General features: G+C 46.7%; 1 protein-coding gene across 3 annotated transcripts in view; it reads left to right on the forward strand.

Annotated features, from left to right (window-relative positions):
* The window catches only part of LRRC25 (leucine rich repeat containing 25), a 150,054-nt gene that overhangs the window by 124,830 nt on the left and 12,327 nt on the right, over positions 1-12,897 (forward strand). The window contains exon 1 of one of the 3 annotated variants that reach the window (XM_040417648.1): positions 12,151-12,180. The exons of the other annotated variants lie outside the window; for them this stretch is intronic. The gene's annotated coding sequence lies outside the window, so the exon portion shown is untranslated. Of the gene's footprint in view, positions 1-12,150; positions 12,181-12,897 lie in introns of those variants that run through there. 3 annotated transcript variants of the gene reach the window in all.

Here is a 12,897-nt window from a genome sequence, read left to right on the forward strand (position 1 = left end):
ATCTAACTTACGTTTTTTATGCCAGAACAAACTGTCTGCGGAGCTTTATTTTTCTGAATTTCGGAGATGGGCAGCTGATTCAGGTTGGAATGATGCTGCACTCCGGAGTCAGTTCTGTCATGGTCTCTCAGAGAGATTGAAAGATGCGTTTGCTTTCCATGAGAGACCAACGTCCTTAGAGTCTGCCATGTCATTGGCGGTACGCCTTGACAGGCGTCTAAGAGAAAGAAACGAGACCTCTCTGTCCAGCCATTGTCAGTCTAGGGGCAGTGGTGCGGACTCATTCAGTGTGCAGGGGCCTCATCCTGTCTCGCTCCCCTCTGAGGAGGAGCCCATGCAGCTAGGTCGACTTGCCCCTGATAAAAGAGGATTTAGTCCTCAGAGTATGGTGTGTTTTTGTTGTGGGGGCATAGGTCATTTGGCAAATGTTTGTCCGTCTAGGAGATTCTTGAACTGTACTAAGAGCGATAATAAGAGAAAAACCTCAAAAGGTAAATCATCAAATTCTGCTTCATCTGCTACTTTGGGCAAAGTTGATGTAGGAATTGATGCTTTTCCTCTGACCTGCAGTTCCCGTTTTCTCCTGTCTGCCAGGGTGGCGCTAGAGAGCAAAGTCATTTCTTGTGAGATTTTTGTCGATAGTGGAGCGGCCGTCAATCTTATTGACACTCAATTTGTAGCCATGCATGGTTTTCAGGTTTGCACATTAGAAAAGGATATACCTGTTTTTGCTATTGACTCTGCTCCACTCTCACAGAGATCTCTGAAGGGCATTGTTCACAATATCCGGCTAGCTGTAGGTGACACTCATGTGGAGGATATATCTTGTTTTGTCCTTAACGGATTGCCTTCTCCTCTAGTTTTGGGGTTACCCTGGCTCACTAGACATAACCCCACTATTGATTGGCAAGGAAGGCAAATAAATGAGTGGAGTGACTTTTGTAGAGAGAATTGTCTCACAGCGACTTTTGCAGAGGTGTCTACTAAAACTGTGCCATCATTTCTCTCTGATTTCTCGGACGTGTTTTCCGAGAGCGGTGTTCAGGAGATACCTCCTCACCGGGAGTTTGACTGTCCCATTAACCTCATTCCCGGCGCCAAGCTGCCAAAAGCACGCCTCTACAATCTCTCACAACCGGAAAGAATCGCAATGCGAACCTATATCTCTGAGAGTCTCGATAAGGGGCATATTCGTCCCTCAAAATCACCTGTTGCCGCAGGTTTTTTTTTTGTTAATAAAAAGATGGCTCTCTGAGACCTTGCCTAGATTTTAGGGAGCTGAACCGTATCACGATTCGCGATCCCTATCCCCTTCCTCTGATCCCGGACCTCTTCAACCAAATTGTTGGGGCCAAGGTTTTTTCCAAATTGGATTTGAGAGGCGCGTACAACCTGGTCAGGGTCAGAGAGGGGGATGAATGGAAAACGGCCTTTAATACCCCTAACGGGCATTTCGAGAATCTCGTTATGCCTTTCGGCCTGATGAATGCTCCGGCCGTCTTTCAGCATTTTGTTAATAGTATTTTCTACCATTTAATGGGGAAATTTGTATTGGTGTATCTTGATGATATTTTGATTTTTTTCCCCTGATGTTCAGACCCATCAGGATCATCTTTTTCAGGTTCTGCAGATTCTGCGGGAAAATAAATTGTGCGCCAAGCTGGAGAAATGTCTTTTTATGGTATCGGAGATTCAATTTCTGGGTTTTCTCCTCTCTGCTTCTGGTTTTCGCATGGATCCGGAGAAGGTCCGTGCTGTACTTGAGTGGGAGCTTCCTGAGAATCAGAAGGCATTGATGCGCTTTCTGGGTTTTGCGAACTATTACAGAAAGTTCATTTTGAATTATTCCTCTGTTGTCAAACCCCTCACTGACATGACAAAAAAGGGGGCGGATTTTTCCTCTTGGTCGGAGGAGGCGCTTGCAGCTTTTTCTAAGATTAAAGAGAGTTTTGCGTCTGCTCCCGTCTTGGTGCATCCCGATGTTTCCTTACCTTTTATTGTTGAGGTGGATGCTTCCGAGGTGGGTGTGGGTGCGGTTTTGTCCCAGGGCCCTTCTCCTGCCAAATGGCGACCCTGTGCCTTTTTCTCTAAAAAACTCTCCCCGGCAGAGAAAAACTATGATGTGGGAGATAGGGAGTTGTTGGCCATCAAGTTGGCTTTCGAGGAATGGCGCCATTGGTTGGAGGGGGCCAGGCACCCTATCACCGTTTTTACCGACCATAAGAATCTGGCATACTTGGAGTCGGCCAGGCGTATGAATCCGAGACAGGCCAGATGGTCTCTGTTCTTCTCCAGATTCTATTTTGTTGTTACATTCCGCCCTGGGATCAAAAATGTGAAGGCTGATGCTCTCTCTCGCTGTTTTCCGGGAGGAGGAAACTCCGAGGACCCGAGTCCCATTTTGGCGGAGGGGTAGTTGTTTCTGCTCTATATTCTGATTTGGAGGCCGAGGTCCAGGCTGCCCAGACTGAGGCACCTGCCCGTTGTCCTTCTGGGAAGTTGTTTGTGCCTCCTGAGCTACGTCACAAACTCTTCAAGGAGCATCATGATACTATTCTTGCTGGTCACCCCGGGAGTAGAGCCACGGTAGATCTCATTGCTCGGAGATTTTGGTGGCCGGCTCTTCGTAAGTTGGTGGAGGGTTTTGTGGCTGCTTGTGAGACGTGCGCTCGCGCTAAGGTCCCTCGTTCAGGGCCTTCAGGTTCCCTTCTCCCGTTACCCATACCTTCCCGTCCTTGGACACACCTGTCCATGGACTTTATCACGGATCTTCCTCGTTCCTCAGGGAAGTCGGTGATCCTGGTGGTGGTGGACCGTTTTAGCAAGATGGCTCATTTCGTACCTTTCCCTGGTTTACCCAATGCTAAAACGTTGGCGCAAGCTTTTGTCGACCATATTGTTAAATTGCATGGCATTCCCTGATATTGTTTCCGATAGAGGCACGCAGTTTGTGTCCAGGTTCTGGAAGGCTTTCTGTTCTCGCCTGGGGGTTTGGCTGTCCTTCTCTTCTGCTTTTCACCCGCAGTCGAATGGTCAGACTGAGCGCCTCAATCAGAATCTGGAGACATATTTGCGCTGTTTTGTGGCAGAGAACCAGGAGGATTGGTGTTCATTTCTCCCTCTTGCTGAGTTTGCTCTGAACAACCGTCGTCAGGAATCTTCTGATAAGTCACCATTCTTTGGTGCATATGGGTTCCATCCGCAGTTTGGGACTTTCTCGGGAGGGGCTCTTTCTGGTTTACCTGAGGAGGAGAGATTTTCCTCGTCTTTGTCTACCATTTGGCAAAAGATTCAGAGTAATCTTAGAAAGATGAGTGAGAAGTATAAGCGTGTGGCTGATAAGAGACGTATGCCTGGTCCGGACCTGAATGTGGGTGATCTGGTGTGGTTGTCTACAAGAAATATTAAATTGAAGGTTCCCTCCTGGAAATTGGGTCCCAAGTTTATTGGGCCTTATAAAATCTTGTCAGTCATCAATCCTGTTGCCTTCCGTCTTGATCTTCCACGGGTTTGGAAGATACATAATGTATTTCACAGATCTCTCTTAAAACCATATGTCCAGCCCACGGTACCCTCCTCTTTGCCTCCTACTCCGATTTTGGTTGATGGCAATCTCGAGTTTGAGGTTTCCAGAATTGTGGACTCTCGCATTGTCCGCGGTTCTCTTCAGTACCTCGTTCATTGGAAGGGTTATGGTCCTGAGGAGAGGATGTGGGTTCCGGTGTCGGACATTAAAGCCACTCGCCTCATCAGGGCATTTCATAGGGCTCATCCTGAGAAGGTGGGTCCTGGGTGTCCGGAGTCCACCCGTAGAGGGGGGGGGTACTGTCACTACCAGAGCTTTGAGACGTTCTCACAGCTCTGTTTCTCCACCCCTGTGATGATGTCACTACTAGAGCTTGGAGGAGTTCTCACTGCTCTGTTTCTCCGCCCCTGTGATGAGGTTTTTACTTTCTGTTTCCTTCCTCCCAGCTGTTCCTCCTGCGTTTGATTTCCCTGCCTTTAAATCACCCCTCCTCCTTTTGTAGGGTGTGGATTATATTTCTCATTTTAGTTGTAGCTCTTGCTTGAGTATCTTCACTTGTAAGCTATCATTTCACTGGACCTGTGTTCTGCTGCAGCAAGTACTCCGGATATTGCCAGCTGTCTTTGGATCCGTCTTCTCTGCTGCTGCAGCTCCTTCAGCTAAGTGTGCAGACATTGTAGTGTATCTGTTTATTTTCTGACTGGATCTGAGGCGACCACGGTTCCCTCCATATACTGAGCAGGGCACCGGTGGCCGTGCCCCTTCCACTATTGTAGGGGTTACAGTGGTCATCAGTCTTAGGTACGCGGGCATGCCTCGTTCCACTATTTGGATCCGGGCATGTGCTTTAGCAGCATAGGGAGAGCTTTGAGGGTCTGACAGGGGTCACCCTTTATCCTCCCTAGTTTGGGTCCAGTCAGTAGCTCTATTTACTGTGTATGCTCTTGTTGCTCACATACAGTCGTGACAGAAGCATGGTGCTGTGCTAGATGGTTGAGAGCCACATAAGGGCTGCACACTGGGAAATAGGCCCCCTAAAGCATGCTGTGGACTGCCGGGCATAAAACGGCTAGCAAGGTGACATGTCTGTTCTCTGGAATTTTCATTGTGCGAATTAACACCAAGACTGTAATGAGACATATTTTTCTTTTGCTTTTTGTTTGAATAGACACTGACATTTTGATTTACGAACTTGTTTTGCCTCTGTACTGCGTCCGCTTACCCTGCCTACCAGAGCAAATCCTCATAATACACACACATTGCAGGAAATGACAGTAAATATATATGAGATGACACTTGCTGCACCAAGATAGTGGGGGTAAAGAAGAGGTGATAATGCCACTCTGGGGTATTACAGTTGCAAAGAGATGCCTTTTGCAACATTGGTCGCAGCCCATGACTCCATCAAGGGGGTCAATCCTCCAGAACTTAAAGGGCTAAATGTCGTGGGGACTTAGAGAAGCCGAAAGGCTTAAAGAGGGGAGTTCTTTAAAAAATTGTGCCATTTCATAGTCCAACTTCTCTCTAGCTTGGAGATTGAGTTGGTAGTGTGGCCTTTTACTTTAACCCAATGGTATTTGATCAAACAATCAAAAGGAACGTTGGGTAGGCTGCAACATTAAGGCCCCTTGCAGACGAGCGTTCCTCCTGCAGCGAGTCTGCAATGCAGCTCCCGGCCTGAACTCCCAGCGCTGCTGGGTGTCACATAGCATTATATTGATTTATGATGCTATGTAACCCTTACAGTTCTGGAATGTATTGGATAACACTAGCATAATGCTGCCAGTGTTATCCAATACATTCCAGAACTGTCAGGGTTACATAGCATCATAAATCAATATAATGCTATGTGAATCCCGTCACTGCTTGGAAGTCAGGCTGTGTCCTGCGATGCGGACTCGCTGCGGGAGGAACGCTTGTCTGCAAGGGGCCTAAAGGTGACCAAAATGTCTTCATTATGTGGAACGCTCTTTATGGATTGATGTGAGACCGTGAAAGATAGACAAATGTTTATGACATGGGATGTTTATTCTGAGTAAGATTTGCTTTTGTGTTTGAAAAAATGTTGTACGAGATCTCTAACATCATCTGTTTATACCCAGGACTGTGACAAGGGGGCATCAACTATGAGCTATCAACAAGCTTTTGAGCTGTGGGCACTTAGAAGCCATCACAGCAATGCCTAGTAATGGCATGGCTGTGTCACGGATGGTGTTGCAGAAAGCTGGAACTTATAAATAAACATCCGACTGGCTTGATCACAAACTAAGGAGCATATGGGTGAGCCCTAAAAAACCCCTAGAGCTCTCCCTGACTGCTATGCCCATGCAAAGGTCTTTATGGCAGACGATTGCATGCCCACGTACCTTATACTGTGTGACACCTGAAAACCCTATAATAGTGAGGGGACACGACCACCGGCTCCCTGCACTTAATACTGATGGAGTCAGGGTCACCTAGAATCAAGCCAGCAAGGAAACACAAATAAAGGAAAAGGACTTATCTGAGGAATCAGCAGTAGCAGCTTCCAGCAGTGAACAACTCATCCAGGAAGAAGTATAAACCGCAAAGTGAGGCAGTATGGGAGGGAATATAAAGGGAGACAATTAGTGTAAATAGGTAACAGCTGGGAGAAGGAAAGGAGATGACAAAGTGAAACTAAAACAAAGAACCTCATGCAAGAGGCAGAGAAGAACGTCTAACAGACCTTCTCACAGAACTGGCGGTGACAGTACCCCTCCCTCTACGGGTGGACTCCGGACACTCAGACCACCTTCTCAGGATGAGACCTATGGAAAGCCCTGATGAGACGAGTGGCCTTAATGTCCGCCACTGGGACCCACATCCTCTCCTCAGGACCATAACCCTCCCAATGAACGAGGTACTGGAGAGAACCGCGGATAATGCGAGAATCCACAATCCTAGAGACCTGAAATTCAAGATTACCATCAACAACAATCGGAGGAGGAGGCAAAGAGGAGGGTACAGTGGGTTGGACATAAGGTTTTAATAGGGACCTGTGAAAAACATTATGGATCTTCCAAGTCTGAAGAAGATAAAGACGGAAGGCAACGGGATTGATGGCGGACAAGATCTTGTAAGGCCCAATAAACTTAGGACCCAACTTCCAGGAGGGAACCTTCAGTTTGATATTCTTTGTAGACAACCACACCAGATCACCCACATTGAGGTCCGGACCAGGCACACATCTCTTTATCCGCCACACGCTTATCTGTCACTCATCCTCTTCAGATTACCCTGAATCTTTTGCCAAATAAATGACAAAGACGAGGAAAATCTCTCCTCATCAGGTAAACCAGAAGACCCCTCTCCAGAGAATGTCCCAAACTGCGGATGAAACCCATATGCACCAAAAAATGGTGACTTATCAGAGGACTCCTGGCGACGGTTATTTAAAGCAAACTCAGCAAGGGACAAAAAAGAACACCAATCCTCCTGATTCTCCGCCACAAAACAGCGCAGATATGCCTCCAGATTCTTATTGACGCGTTCGGTCTGACCATTTGACTGCGGGTGAAAAGCAGAAGAGAACGACAACCGAACCCCCAAGCGAGAACAGAAGGCCTTCCAGAATCTGGAAACAAATTGCGTGCCCCTATCAGAAATGATGTCTGAAGGAATGCCATGCAATTTAACAATGTGATCAACAAACGCTTGCGCCAGCGTCTTAGCATTGGGTAATTCAGGAAAGGGAATGAAATGCGCCATTTTGTTAAAATGGTCCACTACTACCAGAATCACAGTCTTCCCCGAGGAACGAGTCAGGTCTGTAATGAAGTCCATGGACAGATGTGTCCAAGGACGGGAATGAATGGGTAACAGGAGGAGAGAACCAGATGGCCGTGAATGAGGGACCTAGGCACGAGCGCAGGTCTCGCAGGCTGCCACAAAACCCTCAACCGTCTTACGAAGAGCCGGCCACCAGAATCTCCGAGCAATGAGATAACCAAGAAATTGAATTTCTGGATCCGCAAACACACATTTTTCCAGTTTAGCGTACAATTTATTATCCCGCAGAATCAGTAAGACCTGACGTAGGTGGTCTCGATGAGTCTTGAAATCAGGAGAAAAAATCAAAATGTCATCTAGATACACCAGTACAAATTTCCCCATTAAATGATAAAAAATGCTGTTCACAAAATGTTGGAAGACGGCCGGAGCATTCATCAAACCAAAGGGCATAACCAAATTCTCAAAATGACCCTCAGGGGTATTGAAGGCAGTCTTCCATTCGTCCCCTTCCCTGACCCTGACCAGGTTGTATGCCCCTCTTAAATCCAACTTAGAAAAAACCTTAGCCCCAACAATCTGGTTAAACAGGTCCGGGATCAGAGGAAGCGGATATGGGTCACGAATTGTGATACGGTTCAGCTCCCTGAAATCCAGACAAGGTCTTAAAGAACCATCTTTTTTTTTAACAAAAAAAAAAACCAGCGGCAACAGATGAATTCGAGGGACGGATGTGTCCCTTTCTCAGGCTCTCAGAGATATAAGTTCGCATAGCGACTCTTTCAGGTTGGGAGAGATTGTATAAACGTGATTTTGGCAGTTTGGCGCCTGGGATGAGATTAATAGGGCAGTCGTACTCCCGATGCAGGGGCAACTCCTGGACACCACTCTCTGAAAACACATCCAAAAATTCAGAGAGAAAAGATGGCACAGTCTTGGTAGAAACCTCTGAAAGAGACGCCGTGATGCAATTCTCTCTGCAAAACTCACTCCAACCATTTATTTGCCTTGCTTGCCAATCAATGGTGGGGTTATGTTTAGTGAGCCAGGGTAGCCCCAACACTAGAGAAGTAGGTAATCCGCTTAAGACGAAACATGAGATATCCTCAACATGAGCGTCACCTACAGTCAAACGGATATTGTGAACTATGCCCTTTAACGATCTTTGAGAAAGTGGAGCGGAATCGATAGCAAAAACAGGTATATCCTTTTCCAAAGTGCATACCTGGAAACCATGCATTATTGCAAATTGATTATCAATGAGATTGACAGCTGCTCCACTATCTACAAAAATCTCACAAACAATGTTCTTGCTGTCTAGCGCCACCCTGGCAGGTAGGAGAAAACGGGAACTACAAGTAAACGGCAAACCTTCATTTTCCGCATCAACCTTGCCAATAGTAGCAAATGGAAAGTTTTTAGAGGGTTTTTTTTCTTTTTGTTTCTCTTTTAAAACCCTCAGAAAACTCCATGAATCTCCTAGAGGGGCAAACATTAGCCAAATGATTTATACCCCCACAACAGAAACAAACCTTCCTCTGAGAGCTGAATCCTCTACTATCAGAGGCAAGCAAACCCAGCTGCATGGCCTCCGTCTCAGAGGGGATTTAGAGAGACTGAGACCCCTGCACACTGAATGAGACAGCCCCACTGTCCTTGGACTGAATATGACAGGAAGGAGTAGTCTCCTCTCTCTCTCTATGACGCCTGTCAATACGAACAGCTAGAGACATGGCAGATTCTACCGAGGCTGGTCTCTCATGAAAAGCAAATGCATCTTTCAATCTTTCCGAAAGACCATGGCAAAATTGACTTCGGGGTGCAGCATCATTCCAACCAGTATCAGCTGCCCATCTCCGAAATTCTGAACAATATAACTGTTTACCCTGGCATAAAAGACGCAGTTTAGATTCAGCCAGAGCAATACCATCCGGGTCATCATATATCTGCCCCAGGGCTACAAAAAATTCATCCACCGATCGGAGGGGCCATGCCCCCACCGGCAGCGAAAAGGCCCAAGACTGAGCATTATCCCTGAGCAGCGAGATGATGATCCCCACCCTCTGCTCCTCATCACCAGAGGAATGGGGAAGTAGGCGAAAATGGAGCTTGTAAGCCTCTCTAAAGCGAACAAAATTCTCAATACCCCCGTAGAACGTATCCGGAAGCAAGATCTTAGGCTTGGAACAAAATCCATGAACGCCAGCAGTTTTAGACACAGTTTTACGGAGATCTGCTACCTCCAGCGAAAGACCTTGCATGCGGTCAATCAAGGCTGAAACCGGATCCATGCTTAAGACGGTTATGGCGGTTTAAAATGTCACGGATGGTGTTGCAGAAAGCGGGAACTTATAAATAAACATCCGACTGGCTTGATCCCAAACTAAGGAGCATATGGGTGAGCCCTATAAAACCCCTAGAGCTCTCCCTGACTGCTATGCCCATGCAAAGGTCTTTATGCTAGACGATTGCATGCCCACGTACCTTATACTGTGTGACACCTGAAAACCTTATAATAGTGAGGGGACACAACCACCGGCTCCCTGCACTTAATACGGATGGAGTCAGGGTCACCTAGAATCAAGCCAGCAAGGAAACACAAATGAAAAGGACTTATCTGAGGAATCAGCAGTAGCAGCCTCCAGCAGTGAACAACTCATCCAGGAAGAAGTATAAACGCAAAGTGAGGCATTATGGGAGGGAATATAAAGGGAGACAATTAGTGTAAATAGGTGACAGCTGGGAGAAGGAAAAGAGATGACAAAGTGAAACCAAAACCAAGAACCTCATGCAAGAGGTAGAGAAGAACGTCTAACAGACCTTCTCTCAGAACTGGCGGTGACAGGCTGGGATTGGCCGGTGCATCATGTGACCTAGCCTTTATACAAGCTGGATCACATGTAGCACCGCCCATCAGCTCTGAGTAGTGCAGGGACAGGAAGCAGGCAGCTGAAGCAAGGGAGAGTGTTAGGAACAGTGGCGACTCTAGGAACAATATATAGGGGGGGGGGGGCACATAAGATGACCACAGTCCAAAATTGGGGAGCACTAATAATTTTCACCACTTAATCATACTACTGAAAAAAACTAAATAAGTATATATAAATAAGATTACAAAATACGAGAGTATTGCGGTATGCAAGGATACCTTTTTATTGTACTAACCTAATACTTAAAAGACAAGCTTTCAAGAGTTTTCCTTTCTTCCTCGGTATTGCTTCAGATCTGAGAAAGAGAGGAACACTCTCAAAAACTTTTCTTTATAGTTTAAAGCAGTTTCAGCAAACACCAGGGCTGTGTAAATAATCCCATATGTTAAACATGTCACTAAAGAAGACCAATGAACAGACGCTCATTTTTCGCAAACGGGTGAAGAGTTTGGAGAAGGGAACAATCATAACTGAATAGGAAAGTGAGCTGAATTGGAGAAATTTTTTCAAATCAGCTATGTTGTCCAATATTGTTCACTTCTCCTGACTTCTCCAAACTCTTCACCCTTTTGTGAAATAACCCTGTGGGTGCTGTTGGTGTGTGCAACTAATGTTACTTATTCTGCTTGTAATGCAGAATGTGGCGGTCAGGGGTTCGTGTAACGCAGAGTGCGCCAGTCAGGAGGGTGCATGTAACACAGAGTGTGCTGGTCAGGGGTGCTTGTAACACAAGGTGAGCTGGTCAGGGGTGCATATAACGCAGGGTGCACTGGTCAAGGGTGCATCACAGATAGAAAAGGTACTCACAGTTCTGATGTGATCTGTCCTCATGCCTTCGTGTGGTGGCAGGGGGAGGGGCGCGCAACGATGTTTCCTGGTGTTAAATCCCCAAGCTGCGTTCTTTTCTGCCTCTGCAGGCCCTGCTAGGCTGAAATTCACAGGCAGCCAATGGCAGTGCTGCCCACTCCCTCCCAGCCAATAGCAGCTGAGATGGGAGCGGAAAGATGGGCTGCCGACTGCCGAGGAGCCCGTAGTGAAGGCAGCATGGCAAAACTGACAGATTGCCACTGTACTAGCAGCGGTGGCGGCCAGCGTTTTAAAGGGGAATCAGTGGGGGAGGGAGCAAGGAATAACCTAGGGGGCAATTGCCTCCCTGTAGCGACGCCTATGGTTAGAAATTTGGCTATTTGTTTTGTGGGTGACCTATAATGATTTTTTGTGGGTGCAATACACCAGCTTTGCACCCCTGACACAGAAATATAATAATAAATATGGCTGTCAATTCTGTGGGTGTCCTATAGTTATTTTTTGTGGGTGTAATGCACCATTTTTGTACCCCTGACACAAAAATATAATAGTTAATCCATCTGTTAGTTTGATGGGTGACATATACCCATTTCTGGTGTGAGATACACATGCACTGCATATGTGACAGTGAAATTAATATAGTTAATCTGACTGTTAGTTCGGCCGGTGACATATACCCATTTTTGGTGTGAGGTACACCTGCACTGCATATGCGACAGGGAAATTAAAATAGTTAATCCGTCTCTTAGTACAGTGGGTGACATATTCCCATTTTTGGTGTGAGATAAACGTGCACTTTATACGTGACAGGGAAATTAATATAGTTATTCTGTCTGTTAGTTCGGTGGGTGACCTCAAAGAATGAGGAGAACATCAAATAAGGGACGTGGCCCTGGTCGTGTTGCTCCTGTTGCAGGGAGAGGACGTGGTCGATCTGTGCCAGCTACAAGCCCAAATGAAACACCTACCTCAGGTGCACGTAGGCGACAGGACATTCAGCGTCATTTTGTAACCCGAATTCCGGTGTACGAATGGTGAGGCCAGAACACAGACTTTTAAAAACCTTACGGCGGTGGCTGTCCCACAGTACGTTATTCCCAGCCACCACTACTTTTCAAGGCGAGTGTCACGGATGGTGTTACAGAAAACTAGAAGACACAAATGAAGATCCGACTGACTTGATCTAAAACTAAGGAACAAAAGGGTAAGCCCTGTAACAACGCTAGCTCTCTCCCTTACTGCTCAGCCTATGCAAAAATCTCAATGGTAGAAATTTGCATACCCTTGTTCCTTGACTGTATGACACCTGAACACCCTATAATAGTGAGGGGACACGACCACTGGCTCCCTACACTTAATACAGAGGGAGTCAGGGTCACCTAAGATCAAGCCCACAGGAAAACAGAAATAAAGAAACAGACTTATCTTGTGGATGCAGTAGTAACAGTTTCTAGCATCAGCACACTCCAGGAAGTTGTATAAACCGCAAAGTGATGCAGTATGGGAGGGGATTTAAAGGGATGCAATCAGTGCAACTAGATGACAGCTGAGAGAGGGAAACGAGATGACAAAAGGAAAGCAAAACAAAAGAACCTCAAGCAGGAGGTTCTGAAGAACGTCTGGCGGTGACAGCGAGCCATCCCTGCCCTGCACAACCAAGTGGCGGCCAAAATCAGGTGTGCACTGCGCAACACCATCTGTGGCAAGATCCACATAACTATCAATACGTGGACCAGTAAGCACAGACAGGGAGGTTATATCTCCCTAACAGCACACTGGGTAAATGCAGTGGAGGCGGATAGCAGTTTGGCGCATGTCCTTCCGCCACCGAGGATTGCAGGACATTTCTCGTTGCTGAGCCTCAAGCCTGGCCTGGTGGTGTGC

This window comes from Bufo bufo, chromosome 2 (assembly GCF_905171765.1).
Source record: "Bufo bufo chromosome 2, aBufBuf1.1, whole genome shotgun sequence".
Lineage (NCBI taxonomy): Eukaryota > Metazoa > Chordata > Amphibia > Anura > Bufonidae > Bufo > Bufo bufo.